We start from the raw sequence: 14,134 nt of genomic DNA on the forward strand, positions 1-14,134 counted from the left end.
TTGTCAGGCATGACCTACCCTTTACAAATCCGTGCTGGCTCTCTCTGATCAGTTGAAAATTTTCAAGGTGTTCAGTCACTCCATCCTTAATTATAGACTCTAGCATTTTCCCGACAACAGATGTTAGGCTAACTGGTCTATAATTCCTTGGTTTCCCTCGCTCGCCATTCTTAAATAACAGAGTGACATGCACAATTTTCCAAACTAAAGGGATGGTTCCTGAATCGAGAGAACTTTGGAGGATTATAATTAGGGCATCAGCAATGTGCTCACCTACTTCCTTTAAAACCCTGGGATGGAAACCATCTGGTCCTGGGGATTTATCACTCTTTAGTGTCTTTATTATCTTCATTACTGTTATTTTGCTTACTTTAATTTTATTGAGTCACTGTCCCTGATTCAATAAATTGGTGTCTTATGACATGGTTCAGTCCCCTTATTGCAAATTTTTCCTTCCATTTGTCAGAGAGCTCAGTACAAGCACTCTGACCAGTGAACTGAACATAGAGGCTGCTCAGAAAATATTCACGGGCAGCTTTCTAACTGATTCTCATGGGGCCTGGAGGAGGAGCATGAATGGTCAAACAACAATTGTTCCACCTCCCACCGGTTCCTCAGTGCCTAACCTCAGGTAATTTAACACATTAAATGCAGGTCATTTCACATATTAACTTCCCCTCTGTGATTGGGGTAGCTGATGCCCTTCCCCTCCTTTCCTTTTGTCCAAACCTTATTAAAATATTTACTTATCTGACAAAAGCTTACAGTGAAATGTTAGCCTGTCTTTTCTCTGTACAAATACTGACTGAACTGCTGAGTATTTCCAGCATTTTCTGGCATCTTCTTCCAGCATTTGCAAGTTATTTTCTAATTAACCTGTGCTTACAGAGCAGCACAAATAAAGTTAATAATGCTTTACAAAGCACGGCTGGCATGATGAGAGGATTAGGTATCTGTAAGTAAAGCTGTAGGAGGTGTTCCATGTGTATTTATCGACAGACAACAAATCCCTGTGCCAATTTTTATTATTTCTGCCATCAAAAACCATTCACCTCTGATGATTTCATGCAGACAAAGGATTTAAAATTGGAAGCACCTCATTATGCTTTATCTTTCTTTGCAATGCCATTCATTAGCTACAGTCCAGGAGCATTGGTCGTATCAGGCTTTACTCATCGATTTTGCAGTGCTGACTATATTTTGTTGTTAAGGTTTTTCTTGTGTGCCACGGTGCATTATAAAATGTGTGCAGTATTCAATGACAATTAAGAATGTATTTAGCATTGCTGTCAACAGCAGTTTGCACAAATAGAGCTATTAACCACATCATTCCGCATAGTATTCTGCCAACACCCCAAAAATCATTTGCTAATCTTTGAATGTGGACTAGTATTACCAGCTGAAACTGAGGATTTTGTGCATTGCAGCAGAATGGGTGCAAACCAATTGTGGGATATGAAGCAATGGAGAAGTAGATGGTGAGGATAGCAGAAAGGGAGTGTTGAAAGCAAGTAAGGCTCAGTATTGTGCCTACCAACTACACCCAGGCAGAGACACATCTGCAATATAAAATTGTGCTGCTTGTTGCACAATATTGCCATTAGCCGAGGCCTGTTCCTGGAAGATAAAGGTAAAGTAGTAAAGGGGGTAAAAGCAGGAATAAATTGTCACAAAACATATTTAAAAGTTCTTTATCTGAATGCACGCAGCATTCGTAACAAAATAGACGAGTTGACGGTACAAATAACTACACATGGGTACGATCTGGTGGCCATTACAGAAACATGGCTGCAAGGTGACCATGACTGGGAACTAAACATCCGGGGGTATTTGACTATTAGGAAGGACAGACAAGAAGGAAAGGGAGGTGGGGTGGCTATGTTAATAAAGGATGGAATCACTGCAATAGTGAGAAATGATATTGGGTCAAAGGATCAAGATAGTGAAAAAGTTTGGGTGGCAATAAGGAATAATAAGGGGCAAAAGTCACTGGTGGGCGTAGTCTATAGGCCTCCTAACAGTTGCAACTCTATTGGTCGGAGTATAAATCAGGAAATAGTTAGGGCTTGTAATAAGGGAACAGCTGTAATCATGGGAGATTTTAACTTTCATATTGACTGGACAAATCAAATTGGGCAGGGCAGCCTTGAGGAAGAGTTCATAGAGTGCATTAGGGATGGGTTCCTTGAGCAGTATGTTACTGAACCAACCAGGGGGCAGGCAATCTTAGATCTGGTCCTGTGTAATGAGACAGGAGTAATAAAAAATGTCCTAGTAAAGGATCCCCTTGGAATAAGTGACCATAACATGGTTGAATTCCAAATTCAGTTGGAGGGTGAGAGAGTTGGATCTCAAACCAGCGTACTAAGCTTAAATAAAGGAGACTATGAAGGTATGAGAGCAGAGTTGACTAAAGTGGACTGGGAAAATAGATTAAGGTGTAAGATGGTACATGAGCAGTGGTGTACATTCAAGGAGATATTTCACAACTTTCAAGAAAAATATATTCCACTGAGGAAAAAGGGGCATAAAAGAAAAGACAGCCATCCGTGGCTAAGTAAAGTAATAAAGGATAGTATCCAACTGAAAACAAGGGCATATAATGTAGCCAAATCTAGTGGGAGGATAGAAGATTGGGAAGCATTTAAAAGCCAGTAAAGAATAACTAAAATATTAATTAAGAAAGGGAAGATAGATTATGAAAGTAAACTAGCAAAAAATATAAAAACAGATAGCAAGAGTTTCTACAGTTATATAAAAAGAAAAAGGGTGGCTAAAGTGAATGTTGGTCCCTTAGAGGACGAGACCGGGAAATTAGTAGTGGGGAACATGGAGATGGCAAAAACGCTGAACAAATATTTTGTATCAGTCTTTACAGTAGAGGACACTAAAAATATCCCAACACTGGACAAACAGGGGGCTATAGGGGGGGAGGAGCTAAACACGATTAAAATCACTAAGGAGATGGTACTCGGTAAGATAATGGGACTTAAGGCGGATAAATCCCCTGGACCTGATGGCTTACATCCTAGGGTCTTGAGAGAAGTAGTGGTAGGGATTGCGGATGCATTGGTGGTAATTTTTCAAAACTCCCTGGATTCAGGAAAGGTCCCAGCAGATTGGAAAACTGCTAATGTAACGCCCTTATTTAAAAAGGGAGGTAGACAAAAGGCTGGAAACTATAGACCAGTTAGTCTAACATCTGTGGTTGGTAAAATGTTGGAGTCCATTATTAAGGAAGCAGTAACAGGACATTTGGATAAGCATAATTTAATCGGACAGAGTCAGCATGGTTTTATGAAGGGGAAGTCATGTTTGACAAATTTGCTCGAATTCTTTGAGGATGTAACAAACAGGGTGGATAAAGAGGAACCAGTGGATGTGGTGTATTTGGACTTCCAAAAGGCATTTGACAAGGTGCCACACAAAAGATTACTGCACAAGATAAAAAATCACAGGATTGGGGGTAATATACTGGCATGGGTGGAAGATTGGCTATCTAACAGAAAACAGAGAGTTGGGATAAATGGTTCATTCTCGGGTTGGCAATCAGTAACTAGTGGTGTTCCGCAGGGGTCAGTGCTGGGACCCCAACTCTTTACAATCTATATTAACAATTTGGAGGAGGGGACCAAGTTTGACGACTATACAAAGATGGGAGGGAAAGCAGTGAGTGAGGAGGACATAAAAAACCTGCAAAAGGACATAGACAGGCTAGGTGAGTGGGCAGAAATTTGGCAGATGGAATATCATGTTGGAAAGTGTGAGGTTATGCACTTTGGCAGAAAAAATCAAAGAGCAAGTTATTATCTAAATGGAAAGAAACTGCAAAGTGCTACAGTACAAAGGGATCTGGGGGTCCTGGTGCATGAAACACAGAAGGTTAGTATGCAGGTACAGCAGGTGATCAGGAAGGCCAATGGAATCTTGGCTTTTATTGCAAGGGGGATGGAGTATAAAAGCAGGAAAGTCTTGCTTCAGTTATACAGGGTACTGGTGAGGCCACACCTGGAATACTGCATACAGTTTTGGTTTCCATATTTAAGAAAAGATATACTTGCTCTCGAGGCAGTTCAGAGAAGGTTCACTCGGTTGATTCCGGAGATGAGGGGGTTGACTTATGAGGAAAGGTTGAGTAGGTTGGGCCTCTACTCATTGGAATTCAGAAGAATGAGAGGCGATCTTATCGAAACATATAAGATTGTGAGGGGGCTTGATCGGGTGGATGCGGGGAGGTGTTTCCACTGATGGGTGAGACTAGAACTAGGGGGCATAATCTTAGAATAAGGGGCTGCCGTTTCAAAACTGAGATGAGGAGAAACTTCTTCACTCAGAGGGTAGGAAATCTATGGAATTTGCTACCTCAGAGAGCTGTGGAAGCTGCGACATTAAATAAATTTAAAACGGAGATAGACAGTTTCCTAGCTGATAAGGGAATTAGGGGTTATGGGGAGTGGGCAGGGAAGTGGACGTGAGTCTAGGTTTGGATCAGCCATGATCCTATTGAATGGCGGAGCAGGCCCGAGGGGCCGTATGGCCTACTGCTGCTCCTACTTCTTATGTTCTTATGTTAAGAGAGGAGCAACTGAAATTTTCAAGACTGATATTGATAGATTTATGTTAGGTAAGGGTATCAAGAGATATGGAGCAAAGGTGGGTTAATTGAATTGAGGTACAGATCAGCCATGATCTAATAAAATGACAGAACAGGCTTGAGGAGCTGAATGGCCTGCTCCTGTTACTATGTTCCTAATGAGATAAAGAACGTGCCAAGGACCAGTGACAAGCACAACAGGCAAACCAAGAAAGCTATGGGAGGGCATCATAGCGACTTCTTTTCAAGGACCCTGCCAATATACAAAAGGACTTTTATTCTTTTCACTTGTAGCAGACCAAACCTCTTATTTTTTAGGAGTAGGACTTCTTTCCCCATTTCAACTAGTCAAGTATGACTCTAATTTCTTCGTAATAAAACCAAAGAATGCAACTTTTCGTGCAAAGGTGTGTTTTTATTCAACTCAGTGTATTGTAGTCTTTACTATCACGTGGACCCCAAGTGCTATATGTTATCTCTTTAATGTGTCTTTTCAGTGTGTCTACGTTCTGTCATCTGTGTGTTGTTTACTTCGACATAAAAGTGAGCGTGGTGTTGCTTGGCCTGATTTATGTGCTCCCCAAATGAGCAGCCATAGGTTGGGGACCACTATTGTTCCTGAGACTTTGGGTTCTCTCTCACTGGAGTGATGATTACTTCTGCTGCCCTTCATCGGTTCTAGGAAGAGTGGACATCAGATGCTCCTAAGTCCCTTCCCAATAGAGGAGGCTCCATGAAGAACCCCATCCTCAATGATGGCGGAGCCCAGCACCTGAATGCAAAAGACAAGGCTGAAGCATTTGCAACCATCTTCAGCCAGAAGTGCTGAGTGGATGACCAACCTCGGCCTCCTGGTGGGAGTAGTACATTGGCCCCCTTACAGTAGCTGTACCGTTAGACAGAATATTAATCAAGAAATAGTAGGAGCTTGTAACAAAGGCAATGCAATAATCGTGGGGGACTTTAATCTTCATATAGACTGGAAAAATCAAATTGGCGAAGGTAGTCTGGAGGACGGGTTCATGGAATGCATTCGGGACAGTTTCCTAGAACAATATGTCATGGAACCAATCAGGGAGCTCAGAGAGATTTGGGTGTCCTCGTGCAAGAAACACAGAAAGCTAGCATGCAGGTACAGCAATCAATAAGGAAGGCAAATAGCATGTTGGTCTTTATTGCAAGGGGGTTGCAGTATAAAAGTAAAGAAGTCTTGCTACAATTGTACAGGGCCTTGGTGAGACCACACCTGGAGTACTGTGCACAGTTTTGGTCTCCTTAACTAAGGAAACATAGAAACATAGAAGATAGGAGCAGGAGTAGGCCATTCGGCCCCTCGAGCCTGCTCCGCCATTCAATGAGATCATGGCTGATCATCCAAATTCAGTACCCTGTTCCTGCCTTCTCTCCATATCCCTTGATCCCTTTAGCCTTAAGAAATATATCCAACTCCTACTTGAATATATTTAATGAATTGGCCTCTACTGCCTCCTTTCAGAGAATTCCACAGGAAGGATATACTTGCCTTGGAGACAGTGCAACAAAGGTTCACTAGACTGATTCCTGAGATGAAAGGGCTATGATGAGAGATTGTGTAGAATGGACCTATACTCTCTGGAGTTTAGAAGAATGAGAGGTGATCTCATTGAAACACGCAAGATTATGAAGGGGATTGACAGGGTAGATGCTGAGAGGTTGTTTCCCCTGGCTAGAACTAGGGGGCATAGTCTCAAGTTAAGGGGTAGGACATTTAAAACCGAGATTAGGAGGAATTTCTTCACTCAGAGGGTTGTGAATTTTTGGAATTCTCTGCCCCAGAGGGCTGTGGATGTTGAATCTTTGAGTATATTCAAGGCTGAGATAGATAGATTTTTGGACTCTAGGGGAATCAAGGGTTATGGAGATAGGTGAGGTGAGAGTGACTGCCCTTGACATTAAGGCAGCATTTGACCGAGTTTGGCACCAAGGAGCCCTAGTAAAACTGAAGTCAATGGGAATCGGGGGGGGGGGGGATAAAACTCTCCACTGGCTGGAGTCATACCTAGCACAAAGGAAGATGGTTGTGATGTTTGGAAGTCAATCATCACAGCCCCAGGACATCGCTGCAGGAGTTCCTCAGGGCAGTGACCTAGGCCCAGCCATTTTCAGCTGCTTCATCAATGACCTTCCCTCCGTCATAAGGTCAGAAGTGGGGATGTTCGCTGATGTCTGCACAGTGTTCAGTTTCCCGCCAAGTCACACACCATCCTGACTTGGAAGTATATCGCCATTCCTTCATCGTCGCTGGGTCAAAATCCTGGAGCTCCCTCTCTAGCAGCACTGTGGGAGTACCTTCACCACACAGATCGCAGCGGTTCAAGAATGCAGCTCACCACCACCTTCTCAAGGGCAACTAGGGATGGGCAATAAATGCTGGCCTTGCCAGTGATGCCCACATCCCATGAACGAATATTTAAAAAATCGGGCGTGAAAGCAAAGTTGATTGATGATCAGCCATGATCTTATTGAATGGCAGAGCAGGCTTGAGGGGCCATATGGCCTACTCCCGCTCCTATTTCTTATGTCCCCCTGAGGTACGCACCAGCCCAGAAGCCAGTCTTCAGCCAATTCGATTCACTCCACGTGATATCAAGAAATGGCTGAGGGCGCTGGATACAACAAAGGCTATGGGCCCCGACAACATCCCGGCTGTTGTGCTGAAGACTTGTGCTCCAGAACTAGCTACGCCTCTAGCCAAGCTGTTCCAGTACAGCTACATCACTGACATCTACCCAACAATCTGGACAATTGCCCAGGTATGTCCTGTCCACAAAAAGCAGGACAAATCCAATCCGGCCAATTACCGCCTCATCAGTCTATTCTCAATCATCAGCAAAGTGATGGAAGGTGTCGTCAACAGTGCTATCAAGCAGCACTTACCAATACCTAGTCACCGGTGTTCAGTTTAGGTTCCACCAGGACCACTCCACTTCAGACCTCATTCCACCTTGGTCAAAACATGGACAAAAGAGCTGAACTCCGAGGTGAGGTGAGAGTCATACCTCGCACAAAGGAAGATGGTTGTGGTTGTTGGAGGTCAATCATCTCAGCCCCAGGACATTGCTGCAGGAGTTCCTCAGGGCAGTGTCCTAGACCCAACCATCTTTAGCTGCTTTGTCAATGACTATCCCCCCATCATAAGGTCAGAAGTAGGGATGTTCACTGATGATAGCACAGTCACACAAACACAAAAGCAAAATACTGCAGATGCTGGAAATCTGAAATAAGAACAGAAAATGCTGGAAATACTCAGCAGGTCAGGCAGCACCTGTAGAGATAGAAATAGAGTTAACGTTCCAGGTCGATGACCCTTTGTCAGAACTGAGATGATAGCACAGCGCACAGTGTTCAGTTCCATTCGTAACTCCTCATAATAATGAAGCAGTCCATGCTCGCATGCAGCAAGACCTGGACAACATTCAGGCTTGGGCTGATAAGTGGCAAGTAACATTCACGCCACACAAGTGCCAGGCAACCAGAGAGTGTCTAACTACCGCACCTTGACATTCAATGACATTACCATTGCCAAATTCCCCCACCATCAACATCCTGTGGGTCACCATTGACCAGAAACTTAACTGGACCAACCATATAAATACTGTGGCCGCAAGAGCAGGTCAAAGGCTGGGTATTCTGCAATGAGTGACTCACCTCTTGACTCCCCAAAATCTTTCCACCATCTACAAGGCACAAGTCAGGAGTGTGATGGAATACTCTCCACTTGCCTGGATGAGTGCAGCGCCAACAACACTCAAGAAGTTCGATACCATCCAGAACAAACCAGCCTGCTTGATTGGCACCCCATCCACCACCTTAAACATTCTCTCCCTCCACCACTGACGCACCATGGCTGCAGTGTGTACCATCTACAAGATGCACTGCAGCAACTCGCCAAGGCTTCTTCAACAGCACCTCCCAAACCTTGTCCTTCTACCACCGAGAAGGACAAGGGCAGCAGGCAGATGGGAACACCATCAACTGCAAATTCCCCTCTAAGTTACACATCATCCTGACTTGGAAATATATTGCAATTCCTTCATCGTCACTGGGTCAAAATCCTGGAACTTCCTCCCTAACAGCATTGTGGGAGTACCTTCACCACACAGACTGCAGCGGTTTAAGAAGGTGTCTCACCACCACCTTTGCAACGGCAAGTAGGGATGGGCAATAAATGCTGGCCTTGCCAGCGATGCCCACATCCCGTGAACTAATTAAAAAAAAATTGGGATTAGCTCTTCTTTGATGGATTCCATGCAGCAAGCCACTGCGGTAACCATGCAGCTGCAAATGTTGGAGGCATCTTGCCAATGGAAAACTCCGTACCAGACAATTGTCAATCCATCCTGAGGGATAGAAGAAAAGGATGTCTCCACACAATCCATGTGTTCAATCAGCCCCTTTTGGAATGTGATGTGTATTGTACTTGCATATTGGTAACTGAACATTATAGGGCCCTCTAATGGGAGTAAGCATACCGCAGCAATTACACTCCAGGGTCTCCTCTTATATTCAATAGCAAAATAATGCGGATGCTGGAAATCTGAAATAACAACAGAAAATGCTGGAAACACTCAGCAGGTCATGCAGCATCCGTGGAGAGAGAAACAGTGTTAACGATTGTTTGACATTTTTTGAGAGAATGTTCCATAGACTCTGAATTCTGAAATGAAAGCAACCATTACATTACCACACCAATTTGAGTGCATATCAGACTAGTGCAGGAAAGATAAGCATGCTAGTCGAAGGAGCCTCACCGGGGCAACTGGTTCTACAGTTGCTGCTTCACGACAAGTCTCCAGCACTTCATCACCTTCTACTCCTTCTTCACTATTATGCTTCACCATATTTATTGCTTCTTCCAGCTCCTTTATATCAGTAAATTCTGCAATACTCCTATGTAGCATAATGCCTAGTGCAAGCTCGCAGTCCGACTGGGAGGAGGGAGAGCCGGGCATGGTGGCCAGAGGTCGGACCGTGAGCGGGAGAAGCAGGCCACCACATCGTGGAGCTGGCAACAGTGAGGAGGCGGCCGCGGTGACTGAGCGGCTGAGGGACATCGCGTTCCCACTGCCATTGGATGCCACTGAATTGACTTTTCTGAACATGGCGCTGGAGAATAGCGACGTGTCTCTGTGAGCTCCCACAGCTTATTGTGGGAGTGATCGGGGAGTAAGCATTCCATTGTACTAGTTATATATGGCAAATAAAATTGAAATTGAAATTGAATTGAAGTGATAATGCTGAATGCACTGGTGTAATGTGTTTCTCTGGTTCTGGTTGTGTCCTATTGCTTCCTAAAACATCATCTGTAAAGTGAAGGTACATTTACGAGTGCATTAGTACACTTTGCCAATTGAGCAATACTCTTGAAAGTAATGACATGAAAGTACAATATATTCTGTGGAGAGTATTAATGTTAGCTGCTCTGTAAATCAGTGACGGCATGAATTTGGAACCTACTAGCTGATGCATGACTCCCTCTCAACTCCTCAGCATGAGTGTCCTCCACAGTCTCTATATCAATATAGGCTGGCATTCTTAGTACAAAGTTTGTTGTGGTTTCATTGCTGACACCAAAAGCACAAACATGAACCTTGCTGTATGTCTCACTTTCCATAGATACGACTTGAGTGGATATAATTAGTAGGATCCATTCAGCAAAACTCATGTGATGCTACATTAGCTTTCTTATGTTATCACACAAATGCAAATTGTATAGAATCATAGAATAGAATCTTTCAGCACAGAAGGAGACCTGTGCTGGCTCTCTGAAAGAACTCTCCAATTAGTCCCACACCCCTGCTCTTTCCCCATAGCCCTGCAAATTATTCCTTTTCAAGTACATATCCAATTCCCTTTTGAAAGCTACTATTGATTCTGCTTCCACCACCCTTTCAGGGAGTGCATTCCAGCTCATAATAACTCGCTTTGTAAAAAATGTTTTCATCTCCTCCTCAGTTCTTTAGCCAATTATCTTAAATCTGTGTCCTCTTGTTATCGACCCTCCTGCCAGTGGAAACAGTTTCTCCCGATATACTCTATCAAAATCCGTAATAATTTTGAACAGCTCTATTATGTCTTCCCTTAACCTTCTCTGCTCTAAGTAGAACAATCCCAGCTTCTATAGTCTCTCATGTTGTGATATATTTGCATAATTACATTTGCAACCATGCAGGGCTGTTAATGAATTTCCGATTATATGTTTTGTACAATGAATTTCCGATTATATGTTTTGTACACTGAAGTCTATCAGATTGAAAAATGCAAATGGCATGCATAATAAAGACTGCATTTGAAGTTCCACTTCCTTATTATCTTTGTGGCTATACTCCAGTCATGGTACTTTATTTCATCTTCATATCTTTCCAAGCACTCAGTGGGCAGCCCTTACATTCTCAAAAGGTCACGTTATTCGTCATACATGCAATTAACTGTTGCAAACAGCCATTGCCTTGGCATTTTGATTTCCTTGGTGCGTAGCTGCCTTTACAGTTTGTTTGAAAATAATGACCAAATAACACATTGTTTGCCTAAGAGAAAATGAGTGTGAGTGCAAGTAGGTGCTGCTTAGCCAGTGATTTGCTGCGTGAAATTAGCAAATTTGTGGGCACAAATCTGAATAGAGGAAACCCAGATATGCACATCAATAGACAGACAGTATTCATAAACAGAAATGGGCGAACTTTAATGCTTACTTTAAGGAAGGAAGATACATACAATAGATTTGTAGTGAAGATAATACTGAAGTAACAGGTCTTTTTTTATTTTGTGTAAAGGTATGAGAAAGAAGAATTGGATACCAGTATCAAATATGTTGATGAATATCTTAAAATCGTAAAGAGAGTAGCTGAAGAGACATTTGGCAAAAAATTTGGTTGTGTAGCGCCAGTTCTTTGGGCGCTACGGGTACTGTTTTGGTTCAAAAATGGCATCCACGCAGCATGCACACATTTTGGCGAGTGTGTTAGCGTCGGCGCTGGGACATAAGTATGCAGAGTGTGCAGATCATGATTTAACAGCAGCGCTGCCATTTTCGACCTCAACGTTGGAGCTAACGCGCTCTCTTAATTTTGCACAACTGAACATACGTTCAGCAGCAGGAAGGACCCCCTACAAATGCTATTTAAAGGGAGCATCACCTACTTATAGGTTAGTTGCTGGTTGATTTCTACTAGCTGCTGCTGAGTTTGTAGAAGTGTTTGATGATTTCTAGACTTCCTTAAAGTTGCCTAAAGTCTACAATAGTGGTGTGGCACGTGCTCAAGGACTTGGTATTGACTTGCAAGGGCCTCTCAGACCAATTGCTTCCAGACATAGGTGCAGTTGTTTGTATCCCCCTTGGCATGCAGCTTGACAGGGAGAATGAGCAGAGGCGTCACAGAGCAGGATGAGGGGAGAAGGGCACTCAACAGAAGGCCATATCCACCCAGGGTCTTCAGGGAGCAATTCTCCTACCTCAGCCTCAGCGACGAACAGTGCATGCAACATCTCTGTTTTACTAAGGAGGTGCTCACTGAAATCTGCCACTTGCTGCAGGCAAACCTGCCACCTCAATCCAGGGTGAGGATGGCATTGTCAGTGGCTTTAAAGGTGACCGTAGCCTTCAACATCTTCGCGTTGGGCTCCTTCCAGGCAGGAACAGGCGACATCTGTAACATCTCCCAGTTTGCCGTGCACTCCTGTATCAGGGAGGTGAGTGAGGCTCTATATGCAAAGAGAGGTGAATACATTTCATTCTCTCTTGCCAGAGAGAAACAGACGAAGCAAGTATGTGTCTTCGCCAGGAAAGCAGGCTTCCCCACGGTGCAGGATGCCATTGACTGCATACACATTACTTTCCGGGCATCGCATCACAATTTGGAGATGTACCGCAACCGGAAGGGATTCCATTCCCTCAATGTCCAGCTGGTGTGCGACCATATCCAGTGCATCATGCAGGTCAGTGCTTGGTATCCTGGTAGCAGTCATGATGCCTTCATTCTGTGGCAGTCCACTGATCCATCAGCATTTGAGCCACCACGACAAACCAAAGGGTGGCTACTGGGCGACAAGGGCTATCCATTGACCACCGATGAGTCATGACTCATCTGCGCAACCCACGCACACGTGGACAGCATGCATATTATGAGAGCCATGCTTCCATACGGAATCTGATAGAACAGACCATTGGCGTCCTTAAACAACACATCCACTGTCTGGACTACTCTAGAGGAGCCCTGCAGTACTCACCAGAATACGTCTCAAGATTCGTCGTGGTTTGCTGCATGCTCCACAACCTCGCCATCATGAGGGCACCGCCTTTGCCAGCAGGCATACGGTGACCAGCTAAGGAGGAGGAGGTGGAAGAGGAAGAGGAGGAGGAGGAAGCGGAAGAGGAGAAGTGGAAGGGAGGAGGCAACCCAGACATTCCCTTTTCGGCCCAGGGCTGCAGCAATGCTGGTGGAAGGCTGCTGATTTTCAGTGGGGGAGACTGCAGATGGCCTTGCAGGCTGATCTCAAGCAGCTCTGGGCCTAGTAGGCTCGACTTAGGCCTGCACCACCTCAGCATGGGTGGCAGCAGTCTGGGCTGGCTGACTGGCTGACAGGCAACAGTAAGGGCACTGGTGGAGTGGCAGTGGTGGGAGGATGAATGCTATCATCCTGAGAGAGGACAGCAGGTTCGTCCTACACGGAGCCAATACCACGGCCCGGGGGCGGCACCTTAGCAATCCTAGTAATCTGCTGGAGGAAAGAATGCTGGGCTGCTGTGGCACCCTGCAAGCCCCTTTCAACATTGGTAAACCCAGCCACGATGGCAGCAGTGTGTGCTTGCATGGCTTCCATTGCATTGCTCAAATGTTAGGTGACTTCTGCTTGTGCTGCAATGGAAGCTGAGCCATCGGCCATCAGACGCTGCATGATGGTTGGGTCCACAAGTGTGCTAATGGATCTGCCCTCCCCTTCCACGCTGGAAAGGGTGGGCTCCAAGCTCTGTGGACTCCTCCATGCTTCTTGATATTGCATTCAGGCTTTCTGGCAGGCCTGTCAATGCACCACGCATTTCATTGTGCATACCCATCAGCTTTGTTCTGTGGGCCGCCCCATCGAAGTCCTCATCTGAGTCCTGTGCAGCAGAACTCATACGTGACCTTGCCCTTCGGGGAGCCGGCACCTGCGCTATCCTTTCCCCCTGCCCTGGCTGCAGGCCACTCGTGCCCAATGTCTCACCAGGTAAAGATTCCATGTCTAACCTATCCTTTAAAGTAGGTGGAGTCTCAGTACCTGAGCTGGTGGCTGGGAGTGTGAAATCGAGTGACAGAGTTTCTTCATCATCACTGACTTCTTCCTCTTGCATTTCCTCCTCCTCCACCAGTGCCTGGCCAGGTTGCAGTTCTTGGCTATCTGAAAGGAGAAAGGCACAAAGTAAGGTTGTGGGGAGGGGACAGGGAGGGATGGGGGGCGGGGGCTGGAAAGCAAGTGGTGCATGCTTACACCATGTGCAGCTTGTAAATCAGAAGAGATGGT

Source organism: Somniosus microcephalus, chromosome 3 (assembly GCF_052327205.1).
Source record: "Somniosus microcephalus isolate GS21.2 chromosome 3, FLI_Smic_1.0, whole genome shotgun sequence".
Lineage (NCBI taxonomy): Eukaryota > Metazoa > Chordata > Chondrichthyes > Squaliformes > Somniosidae > Somniosus > Somniosus microcephalus.